This window comes from Abramis brama (genome assembly GCF_963993115.1).
Source record: "Abramis brama genome assembly, chromosome: 12".
Classification (NCBI taxonomy): domain Eukaryota; kingdom Metazoa; phylum Chordata; class Actinopteri; order Cypriniformes; family Leuciscidae; genus Abramis; species Abramis brama.
The window spans coordinates 8,543,816-8,567,514 of record NC_139974.1 but is presented as its reverse complement, the minus strand read 5'-3'; the positions used below and the strand labels follow the sequence as shown (position 1 = coordinate 8,567,514).

Sequence of the window (23,699 nt, the reverse complement as noted above, 5' to 3'; positions counted from 1 at the left end):
AACTAATTGAAAAAAATAATAATTAATAGGCTACTCAATCAAAAGAGTAAAGACAACTATAAGCCCAGTATACTTAGAATACTTAATTATACTTTTAAGTATATCTCAATCAAAAAAATTTGTGTAAAAGAAGTAACGTTACAGGTCTAATAGAATATAAATAATGAATAAACTTCTTTTTTAAGGGTTCTGACTTTATTCCTGGAATTCTGAGATTTATTTAATAACTAGACTGTATAATAATATTTTAATTTGATAAGGTCTATAGCATTATTAAAATCTTGTGTACAATCACGTTTAATTCTACAGCACTTACACAAAATGGCTGTAGCTTACTGGTTATAACGTGCAAGAATGGTGATAGTAGTACCAGTATTTATCAAAGCATCCAACTATACAACTGTAACATAGTAGGCCTACTGATACTGAAGATACTGAATGGACAGAGTCAAAAACAAATTTACCTTCGGGGACAATATCTTAATCTAATCTTAATAGCCAGAGGTAATGTCCCGTGACATAATTTGAAACTCATGCATAATTTACTCATAAAACTTTTCCTAAGAATAAAAACTGACTGACCTACTTTGGTAATGTATTTCAGACTTCTCAGCGTGGTGTTTTTTTCAAATCCTGGGTTATTAGATGCGCATTATTAGAGTAAATCGCAAGGTAAGACTCTGCTGATGGTGTGTGTGCGTGTGGAGTAATGGAACCGTTGCTTGCTTTCTTTAGCTTTCGCTGTATGGGTGGAGCTTGTGTAACTCTACCCCCGGTAACACCAGTTCTGCACCAGTTGATCCACCTGCTGCTCTTATGCGGGTTGGTTGGTTATCTTTTTGAAAATGTGGTTTCTAGAGGAATCTTCCAGATCAGTTAAAGAGTTATTGTTGAAATGTGAAGGTCAGTCACATTCAGACTGCAAGCTCAGAGCAATTGAAACAGGTCAGATATTTTCAAAGGCATCAATGAGGAAATAGGAACATGTAGGCTACCATGCACGCACAAGTTAGAAGGCATACTAGAAGGCATACATTTTTATTAAAAAAAAAGTTGGTAGCCACAGACAGTATTTTTGATCATTTAAAAAAAAGATGATGTTCTTATATTTTGTTGTATGAATAAATGAACATGCAATATATCAAATAAAAGAACAGAGCCTCTGTTAAACAACAACAACAAACATTTTATACTAGCTTCATGCATTCTTTTTTATCAACACTTGAATGTGGGTAAGTTAAATTTAAAAAGGAACATTTTGAACAAAAAGCTGAGAAAATCACGTTTTTCCAAAAGACTACAACGTGTTTAAGCAATGCTTTCATCGCTTGTTTCTGCTCCTTTTTTGCTGTGTTTTGCATCAGTAGATTCGGTACTCTTTCAGACGGAAAGCCAGAAATCTCCAAAGTTCAAAATCATCCTTATAGCCTCATTCACTATCCCCTACATTTCTCAACTAATGTAGTCCACTTGAAGTAGTTAATGAAAACGAGCGAGCGAATTCAGACACTGAGTGCGCTGGAAGGGCTGATGCTGTTGCTTAGTGTGTGTTTAATGTTTAATTAGTGTGTGTTTTATTAGGCTACTTATAGGCCGGGAGCCAGGTCCACTCCTCAGAATGTTTTTTGCTACCTTTTTTTCACTATTATTTCCTATTATCTTATACCTTGGGACATCACAAGTTGATAACGACCACCCCCAACTCAGCCCCGTTTGGTCTCGGGCCAAAAAACACCCTTTTTGGGAAAAGCTTTTGGCGGAATGATATAATTGTGAATATTAAGGTACTGCAGCTACATAAATGGTCATATAACCCTAAAATTTTGCATGGTGTATCCTGACACATAGGGGAAACTAGCACAAAATATTCTGGGGATTGCTGCCTTTTTGCTGTCAAATATCACCCTCAACATACCCCAAAAGACAAAAAAAATGTCTGTCCGCCTGACAAATTGTCATCAAAAGTGATCATTTTCAAGCATTTTATTATACATATCACTGCCTCAAATGTACATGAAAAACTTCCCAAGTTTATAAGCTTCAATTTAAGTCCAAGATGACCTTTCTATCTAGAGCATTACAGCTGATATAACCAAAGATCTCCACTGTACCTCAAATCGGAGAAAACAGAACTTTCAAGCATTACCATTCCATATGGGATTGAGCATATTTTTTGCATATGAACAATATTTCTAAAAAGAGTTGAGACTTGACTTATGTACTGCTATACTATATGAAGTGAATTGCATGAAACGTGAGTAATATTAAGCCCCCAGGAGATAAAACATTGGTAACCAGGTTACACACATAAAACATTGGTAACCAGGTTACACACATAAACATACTAACCAACCAACACTAACCAACCAACACCCTAACCCTTCTTGTCACATCCTGAAGTTATTTAGCAAAGCCAATTTGGAGGTCAGTTGATCTATTTTTCTGGTTATAGAAAGATATTGATTCTATTGGGAGATTGGTGTCCTATATTTTTTCTACTTGTCAGGCTAGCTAGATAACATTAGCTAGTTAACTTGTCAAATTGTTAGCTAGCATAGCCAGTCAAATGTAGCTAGATAGTGAGAGCAGGAGTGGGAGACTAGCTAGAGAGCAGAAGTGGGAGAGAAATGGTGTGTGTGTGTGTGTGTGTGTGTGTGCGTGTGTGTGTAATGTCACTGTTATAAGTATACTGATTTTCTGATGGTTGTCATTAGATCATCTGTTTGTGTTTGACTTCAATGAAATATCAAACATGGGATCTCAATGTATTGAATTGACATTACTACACATGATTAGGGCCTAAGCCCTGAAAGGGCGATTATTTTTTTTTTCTTCATTATTTTTACACTTGAAATTTTGCACACACGTCAGAACCTGCGGCCATCAGGGCCGGGCTGAAGCTGGTACCGAGGCGTGGCAGGGGGGCTCGAGAGCGCCCCCTGGAATGGGGTCCGAAAACTTGGTCCATAAATCAAACACGTTGCATGTAATAATATGAAACTCAGTACACATATAGATCTCATCGGGCCGAACAACTTTCGTGCTCTAAGTTTTACAAAAGCCCAACAGGAAGTTGGTTATTATACATTGTTTGGAAAACGCATACAATGGAATGTGAAATACTCCTCCTAGGGAATTCGGTGTGAATGTAGTCAAGACATTGAGGATGAATTCTTGCGAATGGATTTTTGATATCTCGAACGGTTTGGCCATGGCGAGGAAATGAATTTATGGCGAATAATGGGACACAGGAAGTGTGTTATAACTTCTGCATACATTAACTGATCTTGATGAAACTTCCGCAGTGTGTTCGTTGTAAGAGGCCGATCACATGGATGTGACTATTGTGAGTCAAAGTTATAGCACCACCAACTGGCTGCAGGAAGTTTGTCACTTTCAAAATGCTTTGAAATCACTCTCTTATTTTTACCCGATTTGCTTCAAACTTTATGTGTATAATGTAGACACACGGCAGATGTAGACCTGTGAAAGGATTATTGATATCTTAGATACTGTTGCCATGGCAACGCATCGAACTTTAATATTATTTTTTGATGCTTTTGAGACTCTTAGCATGCTTGAAATTGCATGAAACTCGACAGACACATTACATTTATTAGCCAGTAGACATGTGCAAAGTTTCAGAAACGGGAGTGGTGGAATGGCTCAGTAGCGCCACCTTTTGACCAAAGTGGGGGGTTAGATTCATCTAGAGCAACAAAACTTGGTATGTATATTGTTCTCATCAAGCGGGACAACTTTCCAATTTACAGTCATTAGCACCGACCAACAGGAAGTCAGATATTTTGGTTTGAATGTGGATTTTTCTGGAGAATTTTCTCTCCCTCTCTCTCTCTGTCTCTGTGTGTGTGTGTGGGGGGGGGGATTTTTCACCCTTGAACGGGGTCTGAAAACTTAGTCCATAGATCAAACACGCTTGCATGAATTAATATGAAACTCAGTACACGTACAGATCTCATCGGGCCGAACAACTTTCCCTTAGTCAAGTTTTACGCCAGCCCAACAGGAAGTCGGCTATTATGGGTTGTTTGGAGAACGCTTGCTCTGGCATTTGAAATAATCCTCCTAGGCAATTCTTTCAATTGCCACCAAACTCGGTCAGCATAAACTCAAGACATTGAGGATGCTAAATTGCGGACGGATTTTTGATATCTCGAACGGTTTGGCCGTGGCGAGGAAACGAATTTATGGCGAGAAAAGATAAAAACGAAGTGTTATACCTTCTGCATACATTAACTGATCTTGATGAAACTTCAGCAGTGTGTTCGTGGTAAGAGGCCGATCACATGTATGTAACTATTGTGAGTCAAAGTTATAGCGCCACCAACTGGCAGCAGGAAGTGTGTCACTTTCTAAATGCTTTTGACAAAAGTGAGGGGTTAATTTTATGTACAGTCACAAAAATCAGTACACATATTGGTCTCATCGAGCCAGACAATTTTCTAATTTACAGTAATTAGCTCCGAGCAACAGGAAGTCAGATATTTTGGTTTGAATGTGGATTTCTTTGCAAAATCAGCCTCTGAATTTTTACCCACTCCTCTTAAGTGGTTTATTTTATTCCCACCAAACTTTTTCAACATGATGAAAATACATTAAAGATGCTAAATTGTAAACAGATAATAAATAAAAACCTCCTATCTTCTAAAAATTTAATTATACACCATTTATTTCTATATAAAATTATACAAATATCAGAACTAAACCCATTTTATTCTTTTTTTTTCAATTTAATAATTGTTTAAGTTTAAAAACATCCAGAATGTTTTTTTAGTCCAAAAAATAAATAAATTATGTCATTCATAGTGCTATACTGCCCTCTTGTGTTCAAAGTCAGGTAGGCCTATTGTATCTATATAAAAATATACTAGGTATGTGACGGTGAGGAATATTTTACCACTGGTTAATCAACGTGTGACACCGCTGGGGGCTTTTGAATTGCTAAAAACTTAAAAACGAAAGTAAAATATGTTCATCCGCACTCTGCACTGACATGGATAATGGTGCAGAGCGAGCGTTTTCAATGAATTCCTATGGAAGTAGGAATGAACTAAAAAAACGTTCGCTCTTCTCTGGCTCTGGCAAATTCAATTGTCGAAAGTGTTTCATTAGTCAGCAACTCAGATGTTATCAAGAGGCAGCCTGATGGAGCTGTCTTCCACAGTGACTGGGACAATTTTGATCAGCTGGTATCAGATGTATATGGGGCAGGGTCCATTCATACCGCCGCAGGGATCTACATGCAAGATCTTGGTTCTTGTGTGGATGCAGAAGCACTTTCCTCAGCACAGCCTACACAAGAGTCCTGTGCAGATATCGACTCCCCTACCCCAGAACAGCCCACTCAAGAGTCTAATCCTAACACTCAGCCTACAAAAAAACAGTGATCATTTAGAAGTCCTGCCACAGAGTTGCCAACTTACTACAAACGGAAACGATCTGAACCCACCAATTTGGTGTCATCTAGTTCCAATAACTCAACCACATATAGCCAATCAAAATCATCAGATACTGATCTAATTTGGGTCTTTGCTCGTAAAATCAACTCTAAGGATCAGCACATCCCTGGTTTGTCAGGCTGGGTGTCTCTTACTGGCCAGTCTCCAAAATGCCTCACCACAATTGGGTACTATCCCATGATCAATGCTCCCATAACTGACTTGCCAACTATTCAAGAATGCCTCAGATGCAGCCAAGCTGCGTCTTCTGAAGCTGGACAAGAGTACACCATCTGTACATTTGATCTAGGTGTTTGCATGAAAGCATATCCTCTAGTATGGAATGAACCTGAAAAATACCAAAACCATATCATCCTCATTGGTACGTTCCATTGCTGTGGAGCATACTTGAAAGGCATAGGCAGAAGATACTGTCAAGGGAGTGGATGGGTAGAAGTGGCTTTGGAAGCAAATCTGACCACCACTGGCTCTGTGGCTGGGGTCACAGATGGGAAGAATTGGGACAGAGCAATAAATACACACACTCAGCTGAGAGAGATCGCACTGGTGGTGGTGAACGTTTTATAGTTAATGGGCTGAATGTTCATTGACCCGCTGATTGGAATGGTTTTCTCACAAATGATGAAAACAAGAAGGCACTCATTCATTTACTTCTGGATCACTGGAGCTCTCATGATATGATGGACGACATCATCCGAAGGCCTGTCATTTTCATAGAGGCTGGTCAAGCTTTCAAGATAGAATGCAATGATGGAGTTGTGTCAAAAGAACTTCTACCAGAGATCTGTTCAAAACATGAAGAAACAGATGTGAGGGTGATCATTTACATGCAGTATATCCAAACCAAAATGCCTCACATCAGAACAGTTAGAGTCAAAAGACTCTAACATTTTCTTCATCCTCCTGTATTATGCCAAGTCATCAACTGTCAACATCATCTTTGACATGGGGGATAGACTAATCAACATCAACCAGCTGGCTGAAGATTATTCACAGGAACACATTTCAGCTCTTCTGGCCTTGCATGCGTTCACTGGTGCTGACTGCACTTCAAAGGCAAAGGGAAGGTCCGTCCGATGAAGATTCTTAATCAGAATTCAAAGTTTATTCAGATCTTTGCTGAAGTGGGGAACTCTTGGGATTGGGAACTCGATGAACAGATTTTCAGTGGTGTTCAAGAGTTCACCTGTCGCCTCTATGTTTTCAATTGTCGAATCAAGAAAGTTGATGAGGCAAGAGAGATTAAAGTCAAGAAGATGTGTGGCTCAAGCCTTGAGCTTCGACAGGGTCTCTCCGTTGACCTCTCAACTTTCCCACCTTGCAAGAGGGTCCTCTTACAGCACATGAAAAGAGTAAACTTTCAAGTATGCATCTGGAAGAGGGCTCATGAGCACTACCCGGAAATCCCAAGCCCTCTCGACCATGGATTTCACATAAACACAGAGACAGGCAAGCTAGAACCACTATGGTTTGAGGGTGACGTCATCCCCAAAGCCCTTGTTGATGTCTTGGCAGAAAATGAAACAGATGAAGATGACTTGACTGATGAAATCCATACGAATATAGGTGAAGATGAGGAAGAGGAGGAAAATGATGATTGAGAGTTTATATTCTACACTAATACAATACACTAACATGACCAGTCGTTGAAGTACAGCATGGATAAGCAGCAAAAAGATCTAAGAACCAAAGAAATGTTTTCTATTTTATGTTTGAGCTGTATTTTAGTTTCGCCATTTGGCTGTAAAGAATGTTTACCTTTACAAAAGGTTACTAACGTTTACTCTATTGAAGGTTGGCTTTTTGATAACAGACTGCACACTAGAGTCATCTTTATTCAAGGAAGAGTGTTTATGCCATTAAGAAAATGAAATTCTGTCAAATAAATTTTGTTTTATAGAAATGTTAATTTAAAAGCAGCACTCATTCATCATTGTATGTTAGAGATGCGCGCATCAACCGTCGCCGAGTCCGCTGTTGAAGGTGATGATAATCTATTCATCCTCACGCGTAACAACACATAAGAATAATAGTAATTTGACCATCGGGTGCGGATACTTAAATCAGAGAAAATTATTGGTGCGGGTGAGTGGCGGGTGGATGATTTGTTTTTGGATGCGGATTCGGGTGACGTTGGAGCTCATCCACGCATCTCTAATTATCCAGTGTTTTGCTTTCCGCACTATTTTTTCAAAGGTCAGCAAAACATTGCTCTCGTAAGGCGGAGAAAAAAATACTCCACTGTGTTGAGCCTTCGTCCTCCATCGCGCCATTAATAAGTAATGTGATCGAAGTTGGTGTCCACCTGAGTTGACGTCCCTTTTTTAATGACGTACGACTCGCATTTACTGGGAAATATCCGATTTGTCTGCTTACATGGCAGACCCAAATGCACGTATCCGATTCTGATTTATTTCCACATATATGATTGTGGAAACAAAGACAAACAAAGCAAAACTGAAGTTTTTGCTTTTGGAAACAAAGATGAAGTTCTCAAGGTGAACGCATACCTTCACTCTAGGGGTCAAATGAAACAACTAAAAATCAAGTCAGGAATCTTGGTGTGACACTAGAGTCAGACCTTAGTTTCAGTAGTCATGTCAAAGCAATAACTAAATCAGCATACTATCATCTGAAAAATATTGCAAGAATTAGATGCTTTGTTTCCAGACAAGACTTAGAGAAACTTGTGCATGCTTTCATCACTAGCAGGGTCGATTATTGTAACGTACTCCTCACTGGCCTTCCCAAAAAGACCATAAGACAGTTGCAGCTCATACAGAACTCTGAGCAGAACCAGAACATATGAACACATCACACCAGTCCTCAGGTCTTTACACTGGCTCCCAGTTACATTTAGGATTGATTTTAAAGTATTATTACTGGTATATAAATAATTCAATGGCCTAGGACCTCAATATATTGCAGATATGCTCACTGAATATAAACCCAACAGATCACTCAGATCATTAGGATCACATCAGCTAAAAATACCAAGGGTTCACTCTAAGCATGGTGAGTCCGCTTTTAGCTATTATGCTGGAACGCATAATTCCAGAAGAGATCAGATGTGTTCCTACAGTAGTCACATTCAAATCCAGACTCAAAACACTTCTGTTTAGCTGTGCATTTACTGAATGAGCACTGTGCCACTGTTCGTCCGACTGTTTGTACTGTACTGTATTTTATTTTTCTAAACTGTTTTAATTATTCTTATTTCTTTTTATTATTTTAATTTATTCTATGTAAAGCACTTTGAATTGCCATTGTGTATGAAATGTGCTATATAAATAAACTTGCCTTGCCTTGCCTATGAGTGAGGCCTGAAACCGATCTGAGAATATCGGAATCCATGTGCCTTTTTCCTGCTTCGTTCGAGGGGAAAAAATCTGAATTGGGTCACTTGAACCATGCAGTGTAAATGGGACCTAAGTCTGTCCTATTTCTTTTTTTAAATAGACCTAACGGTAAACCACATTATTTCTGTGTGGCTAATGTGCAATAATTTTAACTCAAATTAATTCATTATGATGAATGTATCAGTTTTTATTGTAAAGTTGTATTAGAAGTTCTAGTGTCGGCACGAAATTACAATTATCAATTTCTCAGCAGACAGTAAGAATCAACTTTAAAAAAAAAAGAAGGGGGCTAAGGGTGGGTTGGAAAATATGTGACGTCATTATGTTGTGGCTGACGACAAGACATGAAATTTCTCTGTGCTGTATATGTGTTGTAGCCATTAAAGAAAACATATTTAGTTTCATATTTATGTTTAAATAATTTTTTTTTTTATTTAATCAATGTTGATTATGAAAGTGAGCATGCAGCATGAGAAAGATATGATATATCATGAGATGCGCAATATGTCTGGAGACATGGAGAAATGATTTTGACCACTTCATTGAGTTTTGTTTTGTAGAAAGACTCTTTTTAAAAGATTTTCGTGTTTTAATGTTTTATCAATGTTTTATCAACCAATTGCCTGTATTTAATAAATAAGAAGCAAATATAACAGACAATGTTATAAGGCGCTGGTGTTACGGATCAACTTGGGATCATGTTAACTGGGGGAATGCGCGTGCACGCAGATAGTTTTACCTGGATTTCCAGCAGATGTTAGACGGCTACAGATTTGTCACAGCAAATTTTCCACTGAGCAGATTTAAAAGCTTTCCATATTACTGGTAAATTAATGTTTGTATCATATCAGGGCTCTGTTGTGTCCTCTGTCGCTGCTCCGCTGTATGTTTCAGACGCCGTTTAAGGGAAGTTTTTTTTTTTTTTTTTTCAATTTCGCAACACACAGACCACGCCCACATCATTTTGTTACATTCGTTTCAATGCAATTCGTATCTAAATGACAATTGTTACAATAAATAAAATATTTACATTGTGTCTTTGCAGTGCGTGTGTATTCGCAGATTATTTTTATTATGATGTATGGTTTGTGGCTTAATTTAAATTGAGCAGCAATGCACTGTGGTTAAAGGAACAAGTTATTTATTTAAGCTGAGGAATGAGTTAAAGCATACAGGACACTCCATAAATGTTCCTTAAGAGTGGAGAAGCCATAGCTATGCAAATATCATTTTATAATTAATGACATACAGGTAGGATCCAGTGAATTACATGAATGCATGGAAGCTGTTTTTGCCAACTGTGGAAGGTCTACCCACACAGTCCCAATGGTACCACCTTCCACATTCTGTACATTCAATCTAAGGAAGGAAGAACAAACATTAGAATAAGTTACATGTTAAGTGTGTTTTGCAATGTATATTTATAAATTGTTCTTACCAATTGCACAGTTTGGCCTTCATGCCTGTGCTGCTCTCCACATGAACGACAGAGCTGTGAAAGGGCCATAGGTCTTTCTATGAAAGGGCCATAGAGGGCCATAGAGTCATGTCATGCCCAGAAAACTTTATAAACAAAGGTAGTCAAGGCTATAAAAATGTAAAGGATTCTTTCTCACCAGTTTCTCTTAAAAGCCTTTTTGCAATTTCCAGGCGCAGTTAAACAATGCCTTCCTCATTTGAAAACGTAATTTCTTCCTCCATAAGAAGCAGCTCTGTTAGCTGATGTGAGCAGTTATGCCATACATGAATTATTTTATCAATAAAGACTGTAAAAATTAATACAAGTACATATAGCTTACTTTGCAAACAAATGCACCACATGATGTGGAATCCTGTTGGGTAGGATGCACAACTGAGTGGCATCCCCACCTGGAAATGTTCAGACCTTTCATCCTAAGGAAAGATCTATTAAATAGAAGCGTGTGCAAGTGCACTCATCATTAAGCCGCAATAAATAATATACAACAGATAACTCAACGTTTTAAGAAACTTTGCATACAATACTTTTTTTTATTTGATTTGATTTGATTTATTTAATTATATCAAGAATGCCTTAAACATAAAACAAAAGGCATCAAATACAATCGAGGATAAAAACACAATAAAGTCCAGGACTTATTTCCATTGTGGTCCTCAACACATAACATCAGGACAAGACACTTACATATTGTGTGATAATCAATGACATAACATACTGTACAAACATTTTCCTTAAATAAGCAAAAATATAGACGGTAACTGGCCCCTGGTCCTATTCCGCTACCCTCTCTAATAACCAGTCCTTGGTCTTCTTTTTAAAAGAGTTCATGCTTGAAATCACTTTAATTTGCCGGTCGAACTTGTTCCACTGAACTGCCCCTATATAGGCAAATGTTTCTTTCCCTAACATTGTCTTGAATGCATAAGGACAGAGGTCTGATAAACTGCCACGAGTGTAAATAGTGTGTGTGTTCTTCACCTTAGTAATAAGACACAACAAATAATTTGGGACATTACCATACAATATTTTATGGGTCATGGTCAGTCTTGACATAATAACACGCGACTCAACAGGAAGCCAGTTAAGCTCAACAAATTGTGACCTACCTATATGAGACCTATGGCCCATGTTTAGAATTACTCTTATTAATTTATTTTGTGCTGTTTGCAGCCTCCCTTTAAGTCGTTTTGTTAGGCCTTCAAACCAGGAAGTGCATGCATATTCAAACTGGTTTAAAATTAAGGCGTTAGCTAAAATGATCATTGTTGACCTATCTAAAAATGTAGAATTTCTGGCTAAAAACTTTGTAAGCCCGGTGACTTTACTCAGAACCTTATTGGCCATCTTCCTGCCATCCAAGTTGTTTTCTAGGATGCAACCCAGGTATTTTACTGACGTTTTTGTACTGACCACAACATTATTCAAAATAACCCTAAATTTCGAGCATCTATTTAATTTGTATTTTGAGCCAAACAGAATGGCCTCTGTCTTTTCAAAATGTAGAGACAGCATATTGTCAATCAGCCAGTTGTTTACAGAAGATAGCTCAAAGTTCAGGTTACTCTCTAGAGTGGATTGTTGTTTATGAGACATTAAAAGTGCAGAGTCATCCGCGTACAGAAATAGTTCACATGAACAGGAGTCTGCCATATCATTAATATATGTTAAAAATAAGGACGGTCCGAGAATACTTCCTTGTGGAACTCCACATTCAACTATACAAGGGTCTGACAGTACTCCCCCTAAGACCACCAATTGTTCCTTCCCTGATAGGTATCTAAACCATCTACAGGTGGAGTTATCTGCCCCTAAGGCCTCAAGTTTGGCAATCAGTCTGTCATGGTTCACCATATCAAATGCCTTTTGAAGATCCAATAACACCATTCCGCAGAGATTTCCATTATCTATTTCCTTGTGTATGATGTCAGCTAAATAGAGTAGGCATGATTCGGCAGAATGTGACTTCCTGAATCCGGATTGGAATTTAAACATGAAGTTGTTTTTATTCATGTATTCATTAAATTGCTCATTGACCAACCTTTCAAATATTTTTGATACTGTGCATAAAATAGAGACTGGTCTGTAGTTACCAGGATCGTGGCTGTTTCCCTTTTTAAAAAGGGGGACTACCTTGGCCCTCTTGAGGTCATTAGGGAAAACACCAGTTTCAACAGACAGGTTAAAAATATGTGAGATGTATGGGGCTATTTGGGCAGCGGTATCTCGTAAAAACCGAGGAGATAACCCATCTAACCCAGGTCCCTTAGAGCAGTCTAACTGTAATAGCTTTTTTTCCATCTCCCCTACCTCAACCTTCCGTAAGGAAAATGAGTTTGGCAATGCTCCAAGTTTATTGTAGAATGATTTCACCCTATCAATATTAAGGCTACAAACTTACCTTGTAGCATCCTTGCATTTGGAAATTGCTGATTCAATAGCACCAAAAGGGTCAATATATATGGATTTGGATAATTTTGGGAACATTGCCTAAAAAACATTAACTGTCATTAGATAATTAATCTTAAGTCTGCATTACCATCTATTCATGTATCTACTTCTGTAGAAATTTAGAAAGTTACTTACTATAAATGTCCAATGGTTGTTGCTGACACAAACAGCCACGAAAAGAACATCATAACTGGATGGATCAAGCAACAAACAATACAGTAGCAGTTTTAAAAACTGTCAATATACTAAAACACTTTGAAGTTTGTGTTTAAATGCAAAAGCCTTTTTCAAGCCCTTTTGGCTTCCTTTCCAGATTGCAGTCATCTGGTATGAATCGATTAAATATGCCCGTTTCATTCCTGACACATTTAATTGTTTTTTAAGATTGTGTAGATAACCATTCACAACCTATTTACAAAAAGAATCAAAATAAGGGCTATTGAATTGATAAAACAAGGAACCAAAACAAAAAAGGTAACCATACACAATTTGAGAATGCAACCCTACCTCACTTTCTAACCATTTGCCTGGTGCCAGACCCATCAGGTTCTTGGTGTACAATTTGTAGGGGCCCATTTTGCTCCACAGCACTTCCTGTTTCTTGCCCTCCCATATATCATGTATCACGAAAATAAGCACAATAAATACAAAGTAAAATTCTGAGCCATGGCACAGTGAAATATAACCAAACCACTTCATTTTTTTACCTTGTTCTTCCGAATATGTTGACGCAGGGAAGGTGTCTAGGGAGCAAGAGTGAGTAGTTGGTGGGCCTGGGTTCATTTGTGTTTGTGCCATTGTTGCAGGGTGAGGAGGATTGGCGGGTGATGGAAGTGTTGCAGGGTGAGGAGGATTGGCTAGAGGAGCAGCAGGACTGAGAGGGGTTGATGGGATCCATTTTTTTGGAATGTGAGGCTCGGGCTCCACATACTTTATTAAGTGATCTACGTTGTATTTAAACGTTTTCTTCCCTTTGGTTGAAACCACATCAACATTTTTGTCTTCTATTTTAACGATAGTAAATGGACCAAGCATGTCTGGGTCCATTTTTCAAACCTTTCTGTTCTCCTGTCTCACATTCCTAACCAACACTTTATCCCCAGTCATGAAGTTGTCCTCCTGCCCTTTTTCCATCTTTCGCTTCTGTACTTTCTCCTGACTCTTTGCAATGTTCTGTTTTACAACTTCCATTGTCTCCCTCCTATTGCTCAACCCCTCAGAGAGCTGCTCACTTGCTTCCACCTTTCCATGACAGATCTAAGTAAGACATTCACAATAATTATTCACATCTTTCAAGATCAAGTGTCAGTAAAAAAAACAAAACACAAATCACTAACCTCATAATCCTTTGGTACCTGACATGGATACCGTGCCTCTCTCCCAAACATCAAATAGTATTGGGAAAACTTTGTTGTTAATTGTTTTTTTGGTCTTAGTGCGAACATTGTTGCATTTAGATGCAGCCAGGTGCCATGTTGATGGATTTTCCCCAACCATTTTTGTCAGGCTTCTGGACATTAACAATCAAAAAGAAAATCATGAAATGTTCAAAAACTACAGAACATGTGCCTGTATGTAAATTACCTTTGAATTGTGCCATTCATTCTCTCAACAAGGCCATTTGGGGATGATAGGGAGAACACAGACTCCCAGTCTCTCACACAGGCTAAAATTGACCTTTGAAAACAAAAAACAAAAAAAACATTCAGATATTTCTTATGGTCATATCCATTTATTTTGACTTGATTTGTGTTGAACAAACCTTGTTGACAAACTCTCTTCCCTGATCTGTTAAAAGATGCTGCGGTGCTCCAAATTTGTAAAAAAAAATCCAGGATGCACCCCATGACCTCTTCTGCTTTTTTTGTTTTTAGAGGATAGGCTTCAGACCACTTGGTAAAATAGTCAACCATGACACATATTATATTGGTGGCCATTTTCAGTTGGAGTTAACTTGCCTATCAGATCCATCCCAATTAATTCCAGTGGTTCTGTGACCTGAAATGAAAATCAATGCTTTAAACATTCAGGACTAAGGCTATTACATATTAGAAGTTTGTTATATTTGAATTTTTATACATACAACTATAGGATTGTGTCACCGAGTGACGAAAAGGAACTATGACAAACGGAACGAGTTCCCTTGGGGAAACAGTTCCGGTGTAACACCAGGCCGGTTCCGGTCATAGATATCATATATAAAGGCTAGATGTCTCGTGCGCGCTGCTGGCCAATGGAGGTCGACGTCCGCACGTGGCGGCCATCTTGCGGCAGTGCGCTCGCTCACTCGTTTAATGGTGCAAATACTTTTAAATAACCATAACTTGCCCAATTTTCTACCGATTTTCAAACGGTTTGGTTTGTTATAAACGTCAGAGATGTAGTTATGACACTACATACATACACTGCATACATATGAAAAATTATAACATACATGTTCAAGCATTCGGAATTATAGCCACGTTAATAACGTTTGTAAGAAACCAAACCGTTTGTAAATCCGTCAATATTTCAGCGAGATATGAGGATTTGTGTGCATGCTGATCACTCACCTTAATGCACAGAGCACTGACATAAGATGGCCGAACGGTGATGCCGGAAGTGACTGCGCCATAAGACATCTAGCGTTTATATATGATATCTATGGTTCCGGTGACCTGTCATGGTCACCCGTATTGATGAGCGACAGCTGTAGTGGATAATCAAGGGGCTATTTGAGCGTGTGTTGGGAACGAGTAAGTGTGCAGTGTGCGTGGCGGTCTGGAAAGAGAGAAGTGGCAGTTTGAAGAGACGAGTGCGCAGATAAGCAGGGCGGTTTTGATCAAAGTCGAGGTTACGAGAAGACGAGAGGCAGAGGCGGCAGTTTGAAGACACGAGTGTGCTCTGAATTACGGATTGTTGAGCGAACTTGGGGTCTCCCTTCGAAAGTATTATCATAGTGGATCTGCCGGCCCGACGAGCTGAAGTGAAGGTACTCTTTTCACTATTAATCGGTGTGTCATTGCAGTGTCTGACGATTGAAGTGAGCACGTGTGAAGATTTAAAGTGGTTTTGATACGTGCACGAGTATTTGAAAGTTTGATGTTACCAGCACTCTGAAAGCTTAGTCGGAGATCGTCCAGCCCGGTGGGGAACCAAGAATTATAGTGAACACAGAGAACCTGTTATCTGCTGCTGCATTCTGCCATCGCTGCTCTGTGGTAAGAAGACTCAGTTGTTAACTGCTGGATTCTGCACTCACCACTGTTGTTCTGTGAACATAGAGAAACTGCTATCCGCCACTGCATTCTGCCATCGCTGTCCTGTGGTAAGAAGACTCAGTTGTTAACTGCTGGATTCTGTACTCACCATTGTTGTTCTGTGAACGTAGAGAACCTGTTATCTGCCACTGCATTCTGCCATCGCTGTCCTGTGGTAAGAAGACTCAGTTGTTAACTGCTGGATTCTGTACTCACCACTGTTGTTCTGTGAACATAGAGAAACTGCTATCCGCCACTGCATTCTGCCACCGCTGTTCTGTAGTAAGAAGACTCAGTTGCTAACTGTTGGATTCTGTACTCACCACTGTTGTTCTGTGAACATAGAGAACCTGTTATCTGCCACTGCATTCTGCCATCGCTGTCCTGTGGTAAGAAGACTCAGTTGCTAACTGCTGGATTCTGTACTCACCATTGTTGTTCTGTGAACATAGAGAACCTGTTATCCGCCACTGCATTCGGCCATTGTTGCTCTGTGAGGGATCCCCTTATCCGTCGCTGCATCCCAACTGCCGCCGGCCTGTGAAAGAAAGGTGACACTCAGTTATCTGATGCTGTCCTGTGAGAAGAGAAAACCCACCGTCCACCGATCCTTACCTGTAGCCTCCTGTGTCCCGCCCACTACTTGCGCTGGTCTGCGGTCTGCCATCTGAAGGTCCCGGCCCCTGGACTAATCTGTCCCTTGTCCCTTCCCCTCTCCCCTGTATCGCTCTGTGCAAGGAGGTGACCAACTGGCGGCTGACTTGAGCCTTCCTCCACTGAGGCCACGTTCCGACGAGTGGCCCTTACGAAGACTCCTGTGGCAGTGGCATTCCTTTAAAGTGTTTTTATATTCAATAAAAAGAATCAAGTTTTTACATCACGTCGTTGTCTGACTTTTGGTGTTCTTGGTGTAGCTCCTCCGGAGTGGTGGTTGTCCTCGGCCCTAGCGGTGACAATTGTAAGCCTTCTTCTCCTTTGTTTTTTTCCTAGCCTGACACTGAGGACATTGAGCTATCTGAAAGAAGAGAGGTGGGCCATGACCATTTTAATTGAGTTAGTGTAGTAAAAAATTATTTTTTTTTTTTAACAATTAACTTACCCACTTGTGGATGTCCTGTTCCATGCCAGGCCAGTAAAATCTAAGAATTATGGCATTGTGGGTTTTCTCAACTCCACAATGTCCAGCAATAGGGCCTGCGTGAAATTCCATAAAGACATTGTGTGCCTCCTCGGGTGAAAGGACAACTTTAGCTAAATGCTGACTCTTGTCCTTTTTTCTCCTGCAGATGTAATGCAACTCTCCATCTAATGTGATAATGTTATAATAGTAAATAAAGGTCACAGTTGTATTACCTTTTTATGGCGAGACCAACTTAATACACCATTACATTGTGAAATTTTCACATCTTTTCATTTCCTGAGCAGCTATCAGGATATTGGTTATGAAAAAAATGAAAAATGAAAACGTCATAAATGTGACATAACTCACATGAGTTGTGGGAAAATGCTGTTCTGTGTTGCAATACATTAGATTCACGACATTCAAGTTCATGCTCCTAACTGAGCATAATGTACAATACAAAGACAATATTACTATATAAGCATTTATATAAAATTCACTTCATTTAAATGATTATATGATTCTAATAAGATGCAGTATTACATACAGAATTGTTCTCTTTTTCTATTTTAATCTTTTGGAAAAAAGAAAACATAATTTGAAACAATGTGATCTTATAATTTAGCCAATACAAAATGTTGATTTCAGATCAGTCAAAAATCCAGGATGAAACATCTCAACCAGAAGTTCATTGGCATAATCACACACATTGTATAATTCCAAACAAGCTCTGCAATCACAATATTAAAAGAACAATAATTATTCTCTCTTCAAGATTGAATTTTATAATTTTATCTGGAACAAAAACAAGAGGATAAAATAATAATTTATTGACCAGTCATACAGAGCAGAGTCAAAATTAGTTTTATTTTATTTTATAAATCTGTTGAAAATGTTTCAAGTTCATGAGATAGTTACCTTCATGTCCCTATAAGCATAGCTGCTTTATGTCCAGAGAAATGGATACAAAGGCGTCAGAGCTGGTTGTACAAGCAAGAGATCTAAGATAATAAAATCAGCATTGTGTTAGGGTTTTGCAGGTTGAAGACGAGGAGACAGGATTTCAATACATCTGGTTTATTCCCAAACTCAGATTACATGCACACTCAACACAAACCTTGACACTATAATGACCGACAAAGACTGAAGGAACACACAGGACTTAAATACACAAGGAAACAGATCAGGGAAATTAGACACAGCTGGGGCAAAACAAACGAGATAACTAAACGAGGTGATTAACAAGGCACAGGTGAGACAGGTGAATTGAAGACAAAGACAACACAGTCCAAACATGAACGGAAACGTGACAGTACTCCCCCCCTCCCCGAAGGCGCGTCCTCGCGCCTTAACAACATCCAAAGGGGTGGGAGGGAGGGCGCCCCGGAGGCAGATGAAGGCATGGTTGCCCAAGACAAGAAGCCTCCAGGGCGGAGCTGGCTGCTCGGGGAACCAGGGTAGAGCAGGCTGTGGGCGTGGCCACGGCGGTGCTGTCAGACCCTCGGGCGGCCATGGCGGTGAAGACCCTTTGGGTGGCCTGGCTCTGGCTCTTGCTCTTGCTCGAAGACTGGCTCTGGCTCCTGCTCGACAGGGCAGCCGACCCCCCAACTCGGAACAAGACTCGGAACTGGACTCGGAACTGGATCTGGCCTCTCTGGGCCAACAACTGTCTCAGGCTCGGCGGGCATGACGCGAACTGCCTTGGCTTCGGCAGATCTGACGTGAAGTGCGGGCTCGGCTGGACTCGGAACTGGACTCGGAACTGGATCTGGCCTCTCTGGGCCAACAACTGTCTCAGGCTCGGCGGGCATGACGCAAACTGCCTTGGCTTCGGCAGATCTGGCGTGAAGTGCGGGCTCGGCTGGACTCGGAACTGGATCTGGCCTCTCTGGGCCAACAACTGTCTCAGGCTCGGCGGGCATGATGCGAACTGCCTTGGCTTCGGCAGATCTGGCGTGAAGTGCGGGCTCGGCTGGACTCGGAACTGGACTCGAAACTGGATCTGGCCTCTCTAGGCCAACAACTGGCTCAGGCTCGGCGGGTATGATGCTCTCAATCTCAGACGCGGCGGGCATGACGCAAACTGCCTTAGCTTCAGCAGATCTGGCGTGAAGTGCGGGCTCGGCTGGACTGGCGTGAAGTGCAGGCTCAACTGGAATGGCGTGAAGTACAGGCTCGGCTGAACTGGCGTGAAGTGCAGGCTCGGCTGAACTGGCGTGAAGTGCAGGCTCGGCTGGACTGACGTGAAGTGCAGGCTCGGCTGGACTGGCGTGAAGTGCAGGCTCGGCTGGACTGGCGTGAAGTGCAGGCTCGGCTGGACTGACGTGAAGTGCAGGCTCGGCTGGACTGGCATGAAGTGCAGGCTCGGCTGGACTGGCGTGAAGCAACAGATCGCGGCTTTGGCTCGGGATAGCTCGGGATCTGTCCAGTGTGCTCCCAGCTCATGATGTGGTCGGTCGTTCTGTCAGGGTTTTGCAGGTTGAAGACGAGGAGACAGGATTTCAATACATCTGGTTTATTCCCAAACTCAGATTACATGCACACTCAACACAAACCTTGACACTATAACGACCGACAAAGACTGAAGGAACACACAGGACTTAAATACACAAGGAAACAGATCAGGGAAATTAGACACAGCTGGGGCAAAACAAACGAGATAACTAAACGAGGTGATTAACAAGGCACAGGTGAGACAGGTGAATTGAAGACAAAGACAACACAGTCCAAACATGAACGGAAACGTGACACATTGTAAAATAAACTGATAAGTGTTTTTATATAAATATAATAGATCCATTATAAAATTATAGGCTATACACAGATCAGTTAATACAACTTGTTGAAAAAATGGCATACACTGTAAAAAAAAAAAAACTTAATTTTAACGGTAATTTTTTTTAAAAAAGCAACGGAAAATACATGTTGATTGCTTAACAGTATGTACCCTTAATATATACATTGAAAAACTGTAATAGATCTCACAGGACATTTCATGTAATTTTACAGTAAAATACTGTTAAATGTACAGATTTTGGAAGAACACTGTTAAAAAAAAACCTTACCGTTGCATTTAACGTACCTTACCGTAAAAAATACGGTAGCAATTTTTATGTTTTACGGCTTTGAACTAAAGTTTACGGTAAAAAACTGGGAGCTAGTTGCAAGCGATTTACCGTAAAAAATATGGTTGTAATATTTTAGGTTTTACGGCAGTGATCTAAAGATTACGGTAAGAAACTGGCAGCTGGTTGCAAGTGCTTTACCGTAAAAAAATATGTTAGTAATATTTTAGGTTTTATGGCATTGAACTTCAGTTTATGGTATTAAAAAAAAACTGCCAAGCTGTGGTTGCCTGTAATTTAAAAATATTGTATTACAAACCAATTTGTCATAAAAGTTATTATTGAGAATTACCAGACGTTTAAACGTTGATGTTTTATTAAAATTAAAAACGTTTGAAGTCACCATTATGGAGATTAGTGTTTGCTTAAGTTCTGCTCTTGACCCTTGACTTTCTAACTTTAGATTTTGTCTGACTGTTTTAACTGTGTGTTTGTAAAACACATTCGTTATGGCATGAAAATCAGAGACAAAATGTGATCAGGTGTTGTTGGCTATTTGTTGATGAAGACATAATCGTCATATTGTGGCCTGATTCACTGATCTCATAAAGAGTCTTATCTTTCATTGTATGAGGAATGTTTAATACTAATATATTTCACGTTTTTGAATATAATAGCTCTGTGACCCTACCGCATGCGAACCAGCAGTGACAAACAGATAATCTGAAAAACTAAAAAACAAACAAACATGGTGTACATAAAAGGTTTTGAACTACTATACGATTTGGACCAACACAGACTTCAAGAATCAGCGTATGAATCTCAACAACGGTGACAATCAACAAAATGATCAGATAAAACTCTGAACATCACAAAACAAGCTACTAAAAAGTTGCAACAAAAACAACAGCAAAAATAAAAGCAGATAATAATAATAAAAGAAAATACTAAGGCAATTCAGCATAATTTATTCATGCTGCAATGCATGCTGGGAGATATTGATGAGATTTGAATGATGGCTCCCATCATGCACTGCACTTTTATTATCACCGTTGTTGAGATTCATATGGTGATTCTTGATGTCTGTGTGTGTCTGAAAGATACAGTAGTTCAAACCTTTATTATGAACAATGTTTTTTAAAATTCTTCAGATTATCACAACACCGATGGACCACATGCTGTAGAATCATAGGGTTACTACAATCAATAATGTAAAATTAATGACCCATATAATCAAAGACTCTATATGAGCTCAATGAATCAGGCCACTACATGATGGTTATGTCATCATTAAAACTTAACCAACATCACCTGATTCATTTTCTCTCTTATTTTCTTGCCATAACCAATGTGTCTTGTAAACACAAGTTACAGTTACAGCAGCCAAAGATAAACTAATGTTAGAAAGTCAAGGGTCAAGAGCCCAACTAAAGCAGTCACTGATCACCATCATGGTGACTTCAAATGAAACAATAAATCATTAACATCAAAACCTCTGTTAATTTATTAATTAATTAATTAATTTATTTATATTTTTAAACAGGAAAAGATTAAAGACAATCGGGCCTGACTCAGTATAAAACTGATTTTCAGCAGGTTCCTGCTCTGCAGAACATAAATACCACATACACAACAAAACTCCTAAACAAAACAGCAACAAACACACAAACCAAGAGAATGAGCATCAGGGGAAGGCCGTGAAGCCATCTCAGTGGTCACAGATATACCTATCCATTATGGCGAGCAAAAGTTGTTTTAAATAGTCTTATTGATGTTATAGTTCTGATGTGCTGTGGAATCTCATTCCAGGCTTTAGTGAGCACATGAAAAAAAGATCTCTGTCCATAACAGTTCCTAAAAGCTGGTAAAGGCAGAAGTCCATTTGTAACAGATCTCGTAGTGCGCTTGGACCTTGAGCTGAGTTTTGGAACCAACGCAGTCAGTGCTGCTGAAGTGTGTCCATTCAATTCTCAAACAGAACTGTAGACGTCTGACAGAAATAAAGTATATCTGGCTAGTAATAAGTGAAGCTGGTAATGCTGTTTGTGGAGTTGTTTAATCCTCTGATGAGATCTTGAGAGATTTAATGTCTAAGACTGTGGCTGAAGTCAGTTGTAGTTCTTGTGTTTCTGCTCGTCTCTTCTCATTTTTCTATTCTTTTTGTTTCTCTAAACTGACATTCCCAGAATTCCATGCGTGACACTTCACATTTGATGTTATTTCATTTAAACAATTATGTTTCTTTTAAGTTTTTGTTATCAGTTATGTACATTTAGGGTTTATATTACATCATATATTGTTTAATGAATGTTTATGGCATTATTCGGAGTCATGTGTGTGTCACCATGATGATGGTGTTTTGTATTTATGTGTATGACACTGTGCACCTTCTTTATATTAACATGTGCCTTGCCCTCAGCTTGTGGAAAACTAATGAACTATGAACTTTGAATCATCATGTGGTTTTCCTTTTTAACGTCTGTATTAATATGGTGGTTATCAATATATTACAAAGGTATAAAGCAGATTTTACTTTAGTGAAATTGAATGATAACGTTTATCGGTTAATGAAATATAAGGGTTGTCCCGTAAAAACTAAAATGTTACTACTGTATTTTTTATGGTAAAGTACTGGGAACCGCAGCTGATGTTTTTTTTTTTACCACACATTTAAGTTCTGCTGATGTTTATTTATTTATTTTTTTGCCGTAAATTTAAGTCCAAAGTAAGGTTGTGTTGGGAACTTATTATTCCTTCATCGAAGCAAAAACCAGGAGACTTGAGATGGATCTTATAAGCAGAAGAGATTTATTCTTCCAAGTAGTCTGTAGTTCATCATTATCATCAAGACTAACTCAATACAGTTGCCTTGCAAATTTATAGACATTTAGGGGGAGGGATTTACATTGAGGTTGAACAAAGCATGCAAATTAGGTATACAGGTTAAGGTAAAACACCCTAGATTGAATGTCTGGCCAATCCTAATTCAGTCAGCATAACAGTCTATTGCATTGCAAATTGCATAGACGAATCATTTGTGTGCTAATCCCATCAGTCTGAGTGATACTGGGACTCAAAGAGCCATTAAAGACAAAAGGTGCGTCTTGGGGCTACTGGCTCGAGCCATTAACGACAATAGGGTGAATTATAATAGAGAAAACAGGTCTGGCAGAAACTGTTGATACCATTATCCTAACCTAACCTTAAAATGCTAACTTCAATGTACTCAACTTTTACTGTTGCAAACTAAATTAAACATTTAATAAAATTGTAATCCAACATTTCCCCCTTTGAGAGTTCTACTCTCACATAATATACAAATTTATACACTTAAAAGTTAATTCTTGTAACTTGTGTAAGTTACAGGCACATAGCATATGTTCATTCTTGTAACTTGTGTAAGTTACAGGCACGTATAACTTATTCTGTGTTGTGTCCTTGATTTACATGAGTGTCATAGTTCTTCTCAAAACCATAACTGTTGACACCTGCGACGCAGGGTGTAAAA

The 23,699-nt window shown here is 39.2% G+C and overlaps 1 protein-coding gene across 10 annotated transcripts in view; it reads right to left on the bottom strand.

Moving 5' to 3' along the window:
- st3gal1l (ST3 beta-galactoside alpha-2,3-sialyltransferase 1, like) overlaps positions 1-715 on the bottom strand; it is a 14,385-nt gene extending 13,670 nt beyond the window's left edge. For 4 of the 10 annotated variants that reach the window (XM_084130032.1, XM_084130026.1, XM_084130030.1 and 1 more), the window contains exon 1: positions 587-703. The gene's annotated coding sequence lies outside the window, so the exon portion shown is untranslated. Of the gene's footprint in view, positions 1-582 lie in introns of all 10 variants that reach the window. The other 6 variants (XM_084130028.1, XM_084130027.1, XM_084130033.1 and 3 more) reach the window with 4 other exon arrangements.
- Positions 716-23,699: the final 22,984 nt, after the last annotated feature.